The sequence below is a fragment of the Miniopterus schreibersii genome (genome assembly GCF_964146895.1).
Source record: "Miniopterus schreibersii genome assembly, chromosome: 3".
Classification (NCBI taxonomy): domain Eukaryota; kingdom Metazoa; phylum Chordata; class Mammalia; order Chiroptera; family Miniopteridae; genus Miniopterus; species Miniopterus schreibersii.
Window position 1 is genome coordinate 90,512,985 of NC_138103.1, and position 17,883 is coordinate 90,530,867.

Below are 17,883 nucleotides of genomic sequence, written 5' to 3' on the forward strand. Positions count from 1 at the left end.
CTTGGGAAGACAGTTTAAATCACAGATTTCTGGGCCCCAACCCTCAGTAATTTTGAGTTGTATCTGAAGTGGGGTATAAGGAAAGGATATCTTCAACAAGCTAATCACATGATTCTAAAATAGGTGTTAGCAGAAAATGCAGTCATACGGGGAAGGTTTTATGCAGATTCATATATTTTGAAATTTGACAGTTCAATCTTTTCTTAAGGAAATTGAGAGATTTATGATTTACCTATGCCAAATTATTAAAAAATTCCCTGCAATTAATATGGGAGCTTATCTTTAGGTCTATATGAGTCTGAAAAAGTAAACATCTGCCATTTATACATATGGAATGCACAGCACAGCCTTTATTTTCTTTGTTATAAACTTATGGAGAAACTATCTAAAATTTAATAACAACATAACTATCATCTTTGTCATAATTAGCTTGATTAATATTACTGTCTCCAGAATGTTTTACATGTAATGTGCTATTTAGTGGTTATATAAGAAATGGGGAGGGTAGATAATGGGAGGGCATGGGCAAAGGACCTGTGATTAAATAAATTTGGAAAATTTGTGAGAAACAAAGGGTTACTTAGTGGCTTGTCCTCTATAATGAATGTTACCAAAGGTTTATTACTTTAAACAACATTAGATTATTACTTGTTGAATATTCCTTGAAATGTGCAAGCCATCACTGTTGATATTCTATTAAAAAAATGAATCATTTTGTGTCTGTAGGACCAGAATTAAAGCCATTATTTTTCTTTAAGCTAAATTAGCAGGAGTGCATTTCAGCCAAAGGAAATAAACATTGCATGTTACAGTATGTGAACAGTTCTAAAATTGATTATATTTATTCTGCAGTCTAAAATGATGAGCAACACAGTCAATAAATTATGTAAAGTGTGATGGCTACATATTTGAGGACAGCCTTGACAGTGTTTCTAGTTTTCCTGAGGGAGGCATATAACAAGGGCTGAGAACTAGTCATTGCTTGTCTTTTCCTTCTTTCCTTGTACCAGGAATGTCATTTTACTATAACATCAAGCTTAATTTCTGTTTGAATAGTAAAGTTCATGATGTTTCACCTTTAAGTAAGAATGTTAGTAATGAAATATTCCTAGAATTGGCTGATGGCACATCAAAGCTGAATAACTTAGCTGGATGATTTTAAATGTCTGTGGTCATAATTAATGCTTTGGGAGTTCATTCATGTGTTTTTAAATAACAATGTAGTATAGACATGGATTAACTGTAAATATTTCCTCTAAGAAAGAATAATTTATTATTATTATAATTGAAATATATTGAGGAAATATGTACTAATCAATGTGCAAATAATCTTCAGGAGTAAACTAATTGAGTGCAAATACAGCCTGTATATAATTGTAACTATTATCACCCCTATTTTACAGATGAGACACAGTAAAATGTGTAAGTAACTCTCTCAAGATCAAACAACTACTAACAGAATGTCACACCGGGTGATTCTGACTCTACTGCATAATATTAAGTCAATGGTTTTACAAGCAATACAGATTTAATTCATCTAGTTTGTATATTTACAAACAATGGGCATATTTTAAATAAAATATGTAAATTTACTCTACATAAATGTTTGTTTTCTGGTTTTGAGGCCTGTCTATAAAATTAGTGAGTTAACATTGAACCATATCACTCTTCAATTTTTGCAATGCTTTATTTTTATAAGCAAATACTGTTCTCTAGTGGTAGCTCACATTCCTGAAAATATGACTTTGCCCTACACATAAATGGCAAATAGTTGTATTTTTCTGCCAATCATTTCTACCTTTGCAGTGTAAGATAAAGGTGATATGGCTTATTGCAGAATGTGAGGGTCATCATGAAAATTAATTTCAATATTCCTTGAAATGTGTCAGCCATTAATTGTGAAGAAAAGCCTTGAACATGAACAATGAAATCATAAATTCTCTTGCAATCTGTCCTTTGTATAAAAGAACAAAATAAAGATAAATGTAACTATAGATCGTATATGTCATAAGAATACAATGCATTCAACATAAGATGAGGGAAAGATATGTCTGATGTGTTGATGAGAATATTTACTCTAGTTTTATCGAAATTCATATTAAAATTTTGAGGAAACAGATACCGAGGACATACAAATTATAATTTATATATAGTAATAAAGTATAGATGATAAATAATAGAAGATGGAAACAACAGAACTTAAGGCAACAAAAAGGTGTAGAAATTAATACTATTGATCAACTAGTCTGCATTGAGTTACCCACTGTGACAAAATGTATTGTATTCAATAAAATATAAGTTGACTTGTTATTTAAAACCCTAAAGTAGCCTGGCTGGGCATAGCTTAGTGGTTGAGCATTGACCTAGGATCCAGGAGATTGTGGTTCGATTCCCGGTCAGGGCACATGCCCCGGTTGCGGGCTCCATCTCCAGTCGGGGGCATGCAGGAGGCAGCCCATCAGTGACGACTCTCTCATTATTGATGTTTCTATCTCTCTCTTTCCCTCTCCCTTCCTCTCTCTGAAATCAATAATAAATTAAAAATATATATTTAAAAAATAAATAAATAATAAAACCCTAAAGTAAAAAACTATATTTTAACCACCAACATCCTATATAAGCAATGCCTTCACCTACCACTCAATAACCCAGTGCTCAACAATTATTGAAGATTTTAGAACTGTCTGGTAGTCTCCTGAAGGCTGGAGAGGGTTCAAAATATTCAGCAAAATACGATACACTAGAAAGAAATCTCAATTTATTTGGGAAAAAAAACTTACAAGAAATAGATATAATAAAGTTTAAAATAATTACATTTAATAAGAGTCAATAGTTTGGATAATAATAAAAGCATAACACGTAAAAGAATTCCACAGGCAAATGAGAGCTCTGCATGTCCATCGTGTCAGAACTTCTATCATGGAGAACATTGTACCTGATTTGGTATTTTTACATAAGGAAAGTTAAAAAAACAACAACCAAAAACAACCTGAGAAATGGAAAACATAATCATATGAAAAATGCCATGAGCAGAGTGGACCTTTTTAGCTGAAAGGTCAAGACTACGTTTGTGAAATCTTTGTTACCACGGTGTATTTAGCTGGAACAAAATAGTATGTTAATTTTAATTCATCAAGAATGTGTGTAGATTATTTGTCTTAAAGAAGTCAACACTAATATACAATTTGTTTTGAATGGCAATTTGAGTAAAACTTAAGATGTTAAACATGACTTGTCAAAAAGCTTGTGTGATCAGCTTTTTTACCAATTTTCTGTAAAGTGATCATAATAATGCTGCATTTTAATTATACTGCATTGCCTTAAAAATACACAATATAGATAATTACAAACTATATAATCTATTTGCACATAATTTTAGAATCATTAATGATTTCTTATGTTTATTTTCCCAATGTAGACATTTGAATTTTTTAAAAAGTACTCTAAAGAAACAGTCATTTCTTCAGGGAAAAAAAAAAGTTATAATCTAGTCCTTTATATCATAAAGCAATCCTGCATTATAGCTTGCTCTGTGGTTTTCCATTAAATTAATGAAACAAAATTTTAAAAAAGGGCATAACTTAGAGGAATGTGTCTGATACAAACTTTTTTACCAAGAATCATTTTAAAAATTCATATTATAGCCCGATCGGGCGTGGCTCAGCGGTTGAGTGTCGACCTAGGATCCAGGCAATTGGGGTTCAATTCCTGGTCAGGGCCCATGCCCGGGTTGCAGGCTCAATCAATGACTCTCTCATCATTGATGTTTCTATCTCTCTCTCTCTCCCTCTCCTGTCCTCTCTCTGAAATCAATAAAGATATATTAAAAAACAAAAATTCATATTGTGAAAAGTAGAGAAAGTACTTATGCAAATGAAGCATATTATTTTATACTGATAATTAAGATATAATATCACTCCTCACCATAAAAAATTATACATTTTTCTATTTTTTTTTATAACTCTGACACAGACCTGGAATTGCATGTACCTAATGTATAAAGATAGTTGAAATAAAGTAACTATATAAAAAATATCTACAATGTTTAAGGGTTTTTTTGCTTTGTTTTGTTTTGTTTTTTACCATTACATAAAACATGATAGTAGGGGTAGAAATGTTTACAATCTTTGGATTTAGCGTAAAAAATAAATATGGTATATATAAAGAGTAAGAGATATATATAACAGAAATAATAACAAAATTGATATACAAAAATGTTTTGAATTTCATTTAGGTGGCAAACAAGTTCATTAGAAATGAAAACTCAATTGTTTTCCATTTTTTTCAATACTACGTAACTATAGCAGCCGCTTCAAATAATTTTCTCATTATTACACCTCATTTTATCCAATTTGTGTATTTAATTTTTTAATATGATAGCAGATTAGAAAAATAAAGTACAATAACTTGAATAGGCTGCTAGAGTCTCATATAATTGCAAAAGTGGGATATAGTATCAGACAGCAACAGAGAATGTAAAAATGAAATACCACACGAGAAGAAAGCTATCAAGTTTTTTAAAGCACAACTTTCTGATGTCATTTTTCGTAATAAAAATTGAGTTCATCATGTCATGTAGGCATCACTGAACCACAACAACTGATGTTTATAATAAAACTGGATTGATGGAAAGAAGAAATTATTGAATTATGTTTTATGTGCATAATTTATTCAAGAATACAAGGTATTACACAATCCAATTTCCAACAGTATCTCTTTAAAATTATTATTTTTTTGAAGATGCTTAGAGTAGAACATTTCAGCTAACAGTTTGGTTCTAAAATAAAACTTTCTGGTAAACCTGGCTAACAAGGAGACTTAATTAATAAAAGATACTTTATACCAGAAACTTAAGTAAGTCATGTAATCAAGCTTTCAGATTAGGTTAGCTAAGAATAAGAATTAATCACAAAATGATTTTCTGAGTAATATGTTAGCTCTAGATATAAAACAATAATTGTAGTTGGGTTCATTCCTTCATTGATTTGAAAATGTCTACTAAATCCTTACTATAAAAAGACATTGTGTTTAATGTTATAAAAAATGACTTTATCTTTATAATCAATGACAGGGAGAGAATGGAGAGAAACACCATTTTTCTTTAACAATTTATATACAACATAACAATTTATGATCTCTATACATAAAAATTTATTTACACTAATACTTTTGGTATCCATCTACACCAGAATTGAGATAGGATGACTCTCAAACCTTTACAAATGAGGAAACTGAAACTTGGTAAATTAAGTAATCTACTCAAAGTAAGAAAATTGGGAACTGGTGGAAACCAAGTTTTGAACACAAAGCGTGTTGGAAACGGTCCGGGACTGTGAATGATTTCTGGGTTTTGTATATATGTGTCATAAGATTTTTACAACCTCTAGTTTTAAAGCCAATTGATTTTGAGATAATAACAAAGGCTTCATTGAAGAATTGCTATAAAGAGTTGCAAACAAATCTCAAAGAAACCACAGATTTAACAAATAATGGGACAGGGAAGAGACTGCATTTGAAAGGCAATGCTTTAAAAAAATCCTTAGAAAATACACTGCAATCAAGGGAATGGTGTAGAAGGAACAGAGGAAGATAATGTTTAAGGTCTCTCCTTCAAACGCTCAAATTATATTTTAAAGCGATCGCAGAAATTAGGTGAAAGGCTTTCATTAATCTCTCCTTCTCTAGATCTTGGGCCCTGACTGGAGAAAAACACTTCATCATGCTGACTGCTCTTATTTTAAGCGACTGACCACAAACCTACTGGGCCCTCTGTGCTAATTTACTACATTCTCTTTATCTACCAGTTTTCTCACTCTCCTAAATCATTCTTTCATTCCTTACATTTGTCTTTTAATCCCCAACACTCTCCCCTCCTTCCTGTTAGCTAGTGACTTTGCTTCCCTTTTCACTGAGACTAGAATCAATGAAGAAAATGACCTTATTCATGCGCTGCTACATGTTTCCACGCAGCCCAGGCAGATCCTGCATTGTCCTGTTAACACAGAGGGACTATCTGTGCTCTCCGCTAAGTCCAGTTTCCCTGTTTTTGCACTCAGCCCCAGCCCTTTTCATTTATTCCAGCAGTGCCCCCAGAAAACGGCCCTCTTTTTCATACATTCTCTTTTATACGCATTCTTTATTAGGACATTCCATCAACAAACAGGGTATACCCTTATTTATTTAAAAAAAAACTACACACATTAAAGCAACTTTTTAACCAGATTCTACTTCCTCTACCTTCTGCAGAGCTTTTCTGAATTGTCTTTACCCTTCATTATTTTTCTGTTGTTCAAATGCATCAACTCTCTTACCTCAGGAACTCTGTCCATGCTCTACCGTCAACCTGGAATCCCTTCTACTTGATAGCGACAGGATTCTACACCTGGATCACTTTCACTTCCTCTAAGTTTTTAGTAATAATTTAATCTTATCATGGAGGCCTTCAGTGAGAGCCCTTTATAACAGAACACAGCCCACCTAGCACCCAACATTTCATATCAAAACTTTTCTCTTTCTACTGTATTGTTTCTCCTAGACCTTATTTCTCTCTGACATGCTGTGTATTCTTTGCTGGCTCTCATAATGTGAGTTCTATGAAAATAGGAGATATTCAACATTTTAATAATTTACTTTAACCAATAAAATATATAATTATAGAGAAATTTACAATTGGAAGGAAAATATGTTATTTGTCAAAAAATAAAAACTAGCAGAGTTGAAAGACTAGTGGCTTTTCCAATTTAAGTTGCCTCTTGAAACTACTAGGAAATGTAGTACCTTGGGAAATAAAATTTAAAACTTAAAAGGTTCAGAGTAGCATAGTTTACCCACCAGATGGACACATTTTAAGTAGCTGTTAAAACCCAATGCTCATTAGAGGGTGAGGAAAACAGAAATTCCACACACAGCTGATGTGAATGTAAACTGGAAAAGCCTTTTTGGAAAGCAATAGGAAGTGTCTACTATTATGTTTCTTTCAACCAATATATTCTACTTTGGTGGTTAGACAGTAGAAAATAACCACATATGTATCTGTAGATTACATATAAATATCAGACATATTTTAAACGGGTCATGCAAACATGCATAAATTATATAGTTAGAAATAAAAATTATTACAAGGAACGAAGGAAGGAAGGAAGGGAGGGAGGGAGGGAGGGAGGGAGGGGGGGGAGGGAGGGAGGGAGGGAAGGAAGGAAGGAAGGAAGGAGGAAGGAAGGGGGAAAGCAAAGGAGAAAGAAAGGGGAGTGATCTGTGCCAGCTGTGGTGTATCAGATCTTTAGAGACAGGAACTAAAATGCTAGGGTGCCATAGCTACTCTTGAAGAGCTTTGCCTCTGTAGAGATGGTCACTTCATGCCACACTCATGATTATAGACGTCACCTAGTGGTGCAAAAGTCAAGCTGTGCTTCAAGATTTGGCAAGTCTGAGAGGACTCTGGGTGGGTGTGGAAGTACTAGGGTACTGTAATATTAGACTGTGCTCACTGCCCTTCACTGCCCAGAGCAGGAGTTCCAAGATGAGAATCAGATGCATCCAGATTATTCTGCTAATGTCTGACAACAGTCTATGCAAGAGGTAGGTACGCTCATGTCAGGGACCCTCCAATTATGCTATTCTTTTTGATGTTGTGAAGGTTGTCCCCCTGCTCAAGTTCTGGAAGCTAGCATAGGAACTCAAGGCAAGAGACAAAAGGGACTACTGATCATGAGCACAAAATCAAAGTAACAAAACTTATCTTTGTAACAACGTAAAGAAACAATGATTCTAAGAAATTTCTTTTTAGGCAGAGGGGCCATAATTTGCATCATTATGTAGCAATGTTTTAAAAACAACCTTAGATTTAGGTCTTACCAAGATGTATAAGTCATGGTTCTCCAGAAAAACAAAACAAAACAGAATCTAAAAGATTTGTATATATAGAAAGACATTTATTTTAAGAAATTTTCTTATATGATAAGGGAGGTTGGCAAGTCAAAAATCTGCAGGGTAGAATGGCAAGCAAAATACCAAGAGAAAGCTGCAATTCAAGTCCAAAGGCTGTCTGCTGCAGATTTCCTTATTGCTGGGTAAGAGGTTAGGCTTTTGAAGCCTTCAACTGATTGGATGAGGCCCACCACATTATGAAGGCAATCTGCTTTACTCATAATCCAATCTGAATCTCATCCAAAAACACTCTCACAGAAACATCTAGAACAATGTTTGGCCACTATTGGGGCACTGTGGCCCAGCCAAGTTGACACATAAATTTAAACATCATACAAGATAATACAATTTATTTAGCTTTGATGAATGCCTCTGAAACTTAAAAAAAAAAAAAAAAAAAAAAGTAAGCTTAGTATTCTTGCACAAGCTAAAGGTATTTTTCTCCAAGTACTATTATTTAATATGCTAAACCAGACTGAGTTTACTACAGGTTATATAAATATTTCCCCAGAGAAAGAAAATCTGTTGTGTTCTTCTCACTTTCTCAAACTCAGTAGAGACCCATGCATAGAGAAATATAAAGTAAGACTATAATGCACTTATGTAGCATATAAATATAAACTCTCATTTTATATTTTGTTTGCTCTAAAATGGCATATAGCGTCTCCTAGACCAAGACTTAGTTTGAGAACAAATTTTTGCACATGTAAGAAAGTGATATAATTATTTGCTGCATATTAAAATACAGATTTTTTTTTTTTTTTGCACTAAAACAATATTTACTGATTTTCTTCACCAGGAACTACAACCGAGTTTAAAATAAGGTTTTAAATGAATAGCTGCTGGCTCTGTGAATAGCGAGGAAAATAGCTATGAGATAAACGTGAGATTTATTGGTATTTTAAGCATTCTGTTGGTAGGTCTCATAACCTATTTCAGACTTAACGTTTGCAGAAAAATGGTAAAAATGTGTAGATTTAGTTTTAAAAAAGGTGTTACTTATTATATGTCAAGTCCTCCATTTTATATACAAGGAAATTTACCACCGAGTATAAGTACTTACCCTGTTAAACTTTCATTGACAGAACATGAACTGGCATGTAAATCTCCTAACACCTGTCTCTGGGCTACAGAAATCCACTGCAACCACCCACATATCCAAAAAAGACAGTCATAACCTTTTCAGGTTTTTCTTATTTGATTTTTTTTTTGGAGAAAGTGAAACTTTATAGAAGAAATTAGGTCCCATCGATTTAACCCTGTCCCAATTCCTTTCCTTTTCTTCCTTTAAAGTGGCCCATTATAAATGTAGTTTTGTTATTTCAAATGAATTTTAACCTTTGCATGCTATACACAGACACACACAGAGTTCAGAAAATAACTTAGTATTATTATGTGATTTTTATATTTCCATATGCAATTTATAAATATAATTCAGTATGTTTTTACAGCTTAAAATTTTGCATCTCAGATCCATATCAATATAGATTGGTATCAAGGTCAGTAATCTGAATTTTGACTTTGTATTACAAATTACCCATTTTGCTATTTTCAATGATTTATTTTATAAACAATGATACAATAAACATCCACATGCCTTTTTACTTCTGCAGATTCAAGTGGCGCAGAGCTTCGGCGGTGGGGTGCTCTGGTTTCCTTCCCTTTCCCTGCTGTGCACCTAGTGTCGGTTTTTGCCTTGCAGCTATCATAAGGCTTTTATTAATTATCTTCTAGATAAAACAGTCTATTTTAACCTGATAACAATTCAATTTCTATCACGTACAAAAATGCTTTTACTCCCCTCCTCCCGTTTTAAAAATATTCTTGATGCCATAACTTACCTTTTTATTTTGTGTCTATTAACAAACTATGGTAACTACAGTCATTTTTAACGCTTTCGTCTTCTTAACCAACGACTCACCTCATGGCGCACACGAACTAATGGCTCAAATTCTGCGGCACACCAAAAACATATATTCTATTTTTTGCCAATCTGATGGGGTGGGAAAAAAAAAGATCTAATTTTGACTCATTCACACCTAACGGCTGTTGGGTCGGCTGCTCCTTTTTTAAGAGGTCAGGGCCCTGACTAAGGGGTCGGGTCCCGCACGTTTTAAAAATTCCTGCGGCGCCCGGGACGGAAACTGCTGCGCGACCGTGAAAGCGGAGCTAGGGCGCGGGGCGCGGGACTTACCCTGAGCGGGTCCGCGGGGGGCCTGGGTCCCGGTCCGGGTCCCCTGGGGCCAGGCCGCTGCGGGGAGTGGGGGGCTGTGCCCGCACCCACGCCGTCCGGGAGCCGTGGGCAGGCGGGTGCCTGGGGCGGTGGGAGGCGCCCTGGAGACGGGCCGGGCGCACGGGCGCTCCCGGAGCCTGGAGCCGGAACCTCGGGCGGGCCTGGCCCTGGGCGTCCTGGTTGCCCACAGTGGACCTTGGGCCCTGCGTCTGGCTCCGGCCTGGCGGGGGCGCGGCGCTGAGACAAAGCAGAGTCCGGGGCGCGGAAGCTGGTCTGCAGCCCAGGAGGCAGGTGCACAGGTGGCCTCGGGCCTGGAGCGGCCTGGCGGGAGCCCGAGGCAGGCGGGCCCGGCCCGCGGGGCCCACAGGCCCGTCGGTGGCGGGGAGCAGCTGGGAGCCGCCGGGCCGGGCCCGGGCCCCGGGAGGCTAGTGGAAAGCCTGCGCCCACGGAAGCCGGCCTGCAGCAGGGGTCCCGTCGGGAGGCGCGGTTCGCCCGGGCTGGACGGGAACTTGGGGTCGCAGGCGCCATCTGGAGCTCGAGTGGCCGGGACCCTGGCGTCGCGGGAGCCGCGGTGGCCGGGGCTCGGCCGGCGCTGAAGTGGGCCGGGCCCGGGGGGGGGGGGGGGAGGTGCTGCGTTCGCGCGCCCCGGGCGCGTCGAGTTGGCAAAGCCGCTCGGGCCGCGTGCGTGCGCCCCCTGGGCTGCGGGAGCTGGGCCCGCGGTGCGCCCGAGGCCTGGTCTGCAGGACGCGCTGGGGCCTGGGCACTCGGGCTGGCCGGCGCCGGGACGGCCGGAGCCTGGGTAGGTGCAGCCCGCGGGGAGCCGTCTAGGGCCTCGGAGGGCGCCTGCCGGGGTGAGCCCCTTGGGCAGGTCTCCCCGGACTTGACTCTCCCACCGCCACCTGGAGGCGTCGGTCCTCGGCGGGCCCAGGCGCGGGGGAGGAGGGGCGGGAGAAGGCGAATCTGGCCCACGCTCATCAAACCTAAGAGGCGATAGAGAAATGATTTTATAGCTGTTTTTAGAGTCAGAGAAGACTGATGTAATTTTAGACAGTAAATGGAACTATCCCGGGAGAGAAGGGAGCTCTGTCTTTCTGCAGTGCGCCGTGGAAACAGGACGGGTGGTGCGAGAAGTCACCTGCCCGGCGGTCGATGCTGACCCCGCTTCCAAGCGGGAAATGTTGGCGATGATGTTTACTGCTCAAGGCCTTGCTTTGAAAAATAAGTAAGTGATTGTAAGTGCCTTAAAATACTCTCGACTTTGGCAAACCCTCGGTGTTTTCCAAGTGATTTCTTTACTGATAGCTCATCAATGAAAATCGATGGGCTAGATGAGGCAGCAGGTAGTTGTGTAGCGTGGGGTCAAGTGCAGACTCAGGAAGAGCTCTTCGTGGGGAGCAGAGCAGGGTCACTCGCACTGGGAAGGGTTCTGGGCCGGGTTTCCCTGGAACATGTGAGGCAGAGGTGGGAAAGCCTGCGGGCAATGACTGATCATGAGACGGGGGGTTTCATCACTGTTGCAAGTAATGCATGGGGGGTGCAGGTCCTGTGTGGGAGTGAGGACCCCAGCTGGGCTGTGCAGGAGGGCTGTGGGGTGGAGGGGTGCTGGCGCCAGTTTAATCTTTATGACATGCAAAGAAGGGACCAGGATGGAATCGGATCCCTGATGGCAATGAATTTCCTTCTGTTTCGTGGACATTTTTATAAAGATTATGTGCAGGACACTTGACTTAAAACCCTCTGTTTGAGGAAGAATAACAGTCATTATGCAAACCAGTAGCATATAGACACTTACTATGCTGAGAAGTTTACACAAAAAGTTGCAGCAAAGTTGTAGCTCTTTAAGTTTCTGCTTAATTCTCTTGAGCCCCAAGGCACCAGGTTTGTGGGAGAACCCATTCACTTACTCATTAACTCGCTCTAGTAACTTTGGTTCTTAAAAGCCTCTGTTTTTCCTGGGCTGTAAGCCTGTCTCTTGGGGAACATCCCGTTCTTGGTTTTGTTCCTGGTTTGTTTTTAAGGTGCTTATAAATAATAGGCTTTCCTGATTTTGTTTCCAGCTGGGGAGCAATGTTACTATTTAATCTCTGGTCTTTGCGTTGTTTTATGTGTAGTCCTGGATCCCCACTGAGGGAAGAATCGTCTGGTCAGGTTTGCCTGGGGATTTGCGTTCTTGTTCTTTGAAAAGAGAAAAGTTAAATTCCTATCTTTTGATTCAGGAGAAGTCCTTTGGCCCTTCTTTGTTAACATGCTTGACCTGAAGACCTCTGTATAAACACATTTCATCTGTCCACTTATTAGCCTTCGATTTCTGTTTCCACTGCCTCTCTCCAGAAGGCTCTTGGTAGTACATTGGCCCTCAGCTCACTAATCCCCTTTATCATTCACAGAAATATGGAATTTCTGTATCGGTGGCTCTATACCAGAAAATCATTTATTAAGATTGATGCCTATTAACTCATTCTTTCCCTCCGTCTACCTCTGTAGTACAGCTATTTTTACCTTACTATAACTATGCTTTTGGCATAAAACCACCCTGACTGATGCTAACCAATGTTTTAGGGTTTTGGTTACCCTAACACCCATTGTCTTCAGAATTTAAATTTGCAGGTTCTGAAGCCAATACACAACCAGTCTGTGACTGTGTGCTTCCCTCCTTCCAATTCATATCATTTCTCACCCTCCCAACTCAGATGAAATAAGGATTTTCTTTCTTTCTGAGAAAATAAGGGCCACTTTTTCAATTATATATTGAGGCCTTTTTGCCAACGTGTATGCTAATGGTGGACATTCAAATAGGCAGGCTTGGCTCTTGCATTGAAAGTTCAAATATTTTTTTAAAAATTCTTTTTTGAAATCACTGTTTTGAACAGTGTTTAGCTGTCCGCACGGCCAGTATTTTCTAGGGCTGTGCTGTGTAATGCAATCATCACTAAGCACAAGTGGTCACTGAGTAATTGAAATGTAGATGTGTCATAAGTATAAAATACACAACATTTTTCAGATTTATTAATAAAAAACTAATATAATATTCCCCAATAATATGTTATGCTGATTATATGTTGAAATGATTTTATATATATTTGTTTGCTAAAGATTAATTTAATGTTTCTTTTCTTTTTTTTAAGTGTGGTTTCCAGGAAATTTAAAATTATCTAGATGTCTCACATTATATTTCTATTGGATTGCCTTGTTCTAGGAGCTGAAATGAGCCATCTGTGTGCCAAATCTAGACATTAACTCCTAATTTCTCTTTTATTTCCTATGTAACAAACCTAATTTCTCCTGTGGCTGTGGCTTCATCTGACAGAGTAAATGACTACAAAAGAGAAACACACACACGCAGACACATACACACACATAAATTTACGTTATTATTGTTTCAACTATAAGCACAGAGATTTTATGGGCACCTAGGGTACCAGGAATTTCCCTACAAAGTTTCATTCAGGGATTTGATTATATGATTAAGGCAAAAGGGCACTGGTGAAGGAGAATCACTGTTGAAAAATTCCAATGGCATAGCCTGAAAGAAAATAAGGCATGTAAAGAATTATTGACTATAGGTATTTTAGATTTGGGCCAAAGGAGGAGGACATGATATTTATATTTTACTACTTTTTTTTTCTTTTTCCAAATTATGGGGGTGGGGTAGGAATCAAGAAGGAGCTCATAAGGGAGTACAGAGAAGAACCCACTATCCACTATCTGGATGTGGGGAATTCCACTTCGGGCTTGGTTTCTCATTAGCTGTGTAATGTTGAGCGGAGTACTCAACCTCTCTGCATCGCACTGTTCTGTAAAATGAAGACAATAGAACTACTTAGCTCTCAGAGTTGTGAGGATCAGGCCTTCACAGTGCCTGACGTGTACTCAGCACTCAGTGTGTATTACCTGGGATTGCAGTTATTGCACATGGAATGCTGCTCTGTCTGCTATTGCTGGCTGGTAATTCCATAGGTGTGCCACTTTTCTCCTTGAAAATCAGGGCTAGACCTTTCCCATTGTACTGTGTTATTTGGTAGACTGTCATATTCTCTTCGGTCATCAAGTAAGTGTACAGGCCTTTAGTCTGGCCGTATAAAGTTTACTGAAAATGCTGATGAACAACAACTCAGGATTCAGCACAGCAAGTTAATGCTGGTTGATGTTAAAGACAGGACTGTAAATTAGAAAACAAACACATCTTCCATACTGTAATATTTAAATGCCTTCTCATAAACACTTAAGATTGCTTAAGATTCTCATTAGTCCAACATCAAAAAATGATAAAATATTAATAGTTGCCATCAAAGGAAAGCTTAAAAATCAAAGCAGAGTAAACAACTGTTGTATTTCAAAGATTACATAAAACTGAATGAATTTAAATATAATACCACCAAAACTCTATTTTAAAAATTTCTCTGTGAGACGGCTAAATTATTTTTATCCAGTGCACAAACTAGGAAAGATGTGCCCGTAGTGAGAAAGGATTCAGGGGACTTGCTGATTCAGGCCATGTTCTCAAAGACTTTGGCTGTGCCGTGTTTTGTGCCTATAAAGGAGACCCACCTGTGCCTGAGCCAACCTCCTTCTCTGTTCTTCAGTTCTTCAGGAGAATCATACTGGAGATTGGCTCTGGGTAGATCATGAAAGGATTCTTTCCCCAAGCTTGTCTATTATTCTGAGTTCTGAATGTTCCAGGCAGTGTGGACAGCAGTCCCCAGGGTCAGGAGGGAACAGAGAGAGCGGCCAGGCTGATGTCATCACTCTGAGGCTGCCAGGTTTTCCTTTCCTGCTTTCCTTGTGCCCGAGACGGCTGACTCGGTGTGAGAGGACCTCATCACGTCACCACAGGGACATAGTACAGGGAGTCAGGAGACCTGGGTTTTAGTCCTGGTTCTCATTGCCTTATGCAGTCGGTTTCTCTCTCAGGACCTCCCTTTCCACAACTGTAGAGTGAGGAGCTTGGATCTGATAATTCTGGAGTTCTGTGTCTCCCCAACATCCTCTGAGTCAGGTAGAGAGCTGCAGGGATCTGATACCCCTCCCCCCTCCCCTCCCTGGCAGGGCAATTGTGGGGTGGGGCTGGCTCTGGCGCCCGACTGACCTACATTTTGCCTTAGCTAATTAACTTAAGTTCTTATCTATATTTTACTACACTTTCATTTTTATTGAGGTAAAAGTTATAAAACATAAACTTAACTATTCATCATTTTAAAGTGTAGGATTCAATGTCATTTGTCACATTCATAATGTCGTGGAACCATCAACTCTATCAAGATATTTTCATTATTCTAAAAGGTTTCTAAAGCAGGCAAGCTCCTGCTCGTGAGGATTCCTGTTTGCTCATGTGAGCCCATTTTGTGGTTTTAATTAAGAGGGTGGCATGGCCCAGTCACAGTTTAGACGGCCAGTATTGGTGGTTCAGACTGGTGTAGACATTGTTCTCACTGTTCTTTCTTCAAGCCTCATTTTCTCACAGTCCACTGCCCCATCTCTTCAGGCAAGTTGTTTATGTCATCACCATCCCTGCCAATCTGTTCTGTGTAACCAAAATCCTAAATACCCTTAAAATATATTTTAATCGACAATATAAAATCAATCCTTGAACTTTTAACTTTGTCTACTATTGATTGAGTTTATTGTTAATAACACTTCCCTGTTTCCATTGAACCTGTGAATGGTCCTTAAGGCCACTAACTATATCTGAAGTCATCACTTTTATGCACCACAGCATCTAGCCTCATGCCTTGGGAACACTAGGCGAACAGTATACACCAGCTCAAGGAATGTATGAACATATATTCTGAAAAGAAATGTTCTGACTGAAAAAAATTAAAGCCAAGTGCTCATTAAGATAATTTTCAAAATGATATTGTTAATGATATTGTGAAAAAAATGGACAAGATAATGATATTTTTGCCTAACATAATCAACAATAGCATTTATGGATTTCTTTTTTTACTTCTATTATTATTAAGAGTCTCTACCTTAATTCCCACTAAGTAATATTCAATATTCAAGTTGATATTGAATAAAGATTTTGTTCTTTAAATAAAACTTTATAAAATTTTAGTTTTAAGAAATACTGCCATTTAAAGTATTACTATATATAGGTATTTGCTATATTTTATTTCAAATTTCACGAAATAGACATACAATATTTTAAAAAAAGCAATTCTAGCATTTATGAACAACTTTTTTGAAATTAGTGCTATAGAAAATGACATGGATTTCAAAGTGAATAATCTAATACCCTGTTTCGAGAATGGTAAATATAGTTATAAGGTAATCAAAAGGCACAAATGTGAGTTGCGTAAGTTATAACACAAATGCCCTTTCCAAATATAGTATTAACCTATCGAAACATTATATAAAAGAAAACAGCTAAATTGTAGTCATTTGGTATTCAAAGAATAGTAAGGAATTAAATGCTATTAGTGAAGGGAAGTAAACAGATAATTTTTTAAAGAGAAGAGAAAAAGAGTTGAGAATATCATTACTTATTTTTTTTAGAGAAATAAAATGTTTTATGATAAATGCTTGCTGAGTTTTCAAAATGTTTGCCTATGAACTAAAATCACTGAATTATGAAGCTCAGGAATTACAAGGTGTGACATTACCTTAGAGAATAAAGGCTGAACATTTTTAAAATTACTCTTAAAAATATTGACATATATGTATATTAAAGTTCACAAGTATTGCATGAATAGTCATGTGAAAGTACCTACCACAACCCCGGCTTAAGATGGTCCACTCAGCACATGCTGTTGCTACCCTTTTCACTATAAATCCTGAATGTAACAAAAATATAAATAAAGGAGTTTGTATATAAATTGAAATTAAAACTAGATAATAGCTCTAAAAAAAAAGGAACGGCAGAATATTGGAGTCACTAAAATGTGAAAATCAGCTAACTTCATTGGAGACTAAAAACAGATTCTGAAACATTTTTAAATTATGGGTTTTTTTGTTTGTTTTTTTGTGTGTGTTTTTTTACCAGAGCAGAGAGCTGCATCACTTGGTAATGTCAGAGATCTAAACTCCAGAATTTGGGTGAGAGAGGCTTTGCTGTTTGCGGCTAGAACCATTCAGGAGGAAGGGTGATTACCCAGCCCCTGAAGAACAGCACCCTAAGTGTCCACCCGGCAGCACGCTTCAGTCTTTACCTGTGGCGAAGACGCTGGGATGAGTCACCCAGAGGTACCTTCAGGAGCGAGGGACTTACTACCCCAGGTCCTGCGAGTGCCACCTGGAGACAGCCTTCCCCTGATACTGTCCCGTGGGAACCCACCTCGCTGGGGGCATCCCCTACAGGTATGACTTGAGCACAAACTAGAGCAACCTTGGGGTTTTGGTGGATGTAGGTGTTCCCCTCGTTTGTCTTATCAGTGCCGTCTGTTCATGTGTGCTGTTTTCTCTTGGGTCAGGTTGTGTGCACATGGAGCGTGGTTCATTTTACCCTAGTCATGGTTCTAGTGCCAACAGGATATGCTTGTGGCTGGTCTTAAGGGAAATTGGCGGCTTTCAAGACATTTGTGCCATTTGAACTTATCAAAGGATTTTAAAGCAGAGGAGAGCTAACCTCAGACACTGGAAGGGAAACTACTTCCACTGATAGAAGTGAGTCTCCAAGTAACTTGGGACTACACAGTGTCTGTTTTATCTGAGCGCAACCAGATGTCTCCATTTCAACTTTTTTTTTTTTCCTGCATCTACTTTTCACCAAGCAATGAGCTAGGTGG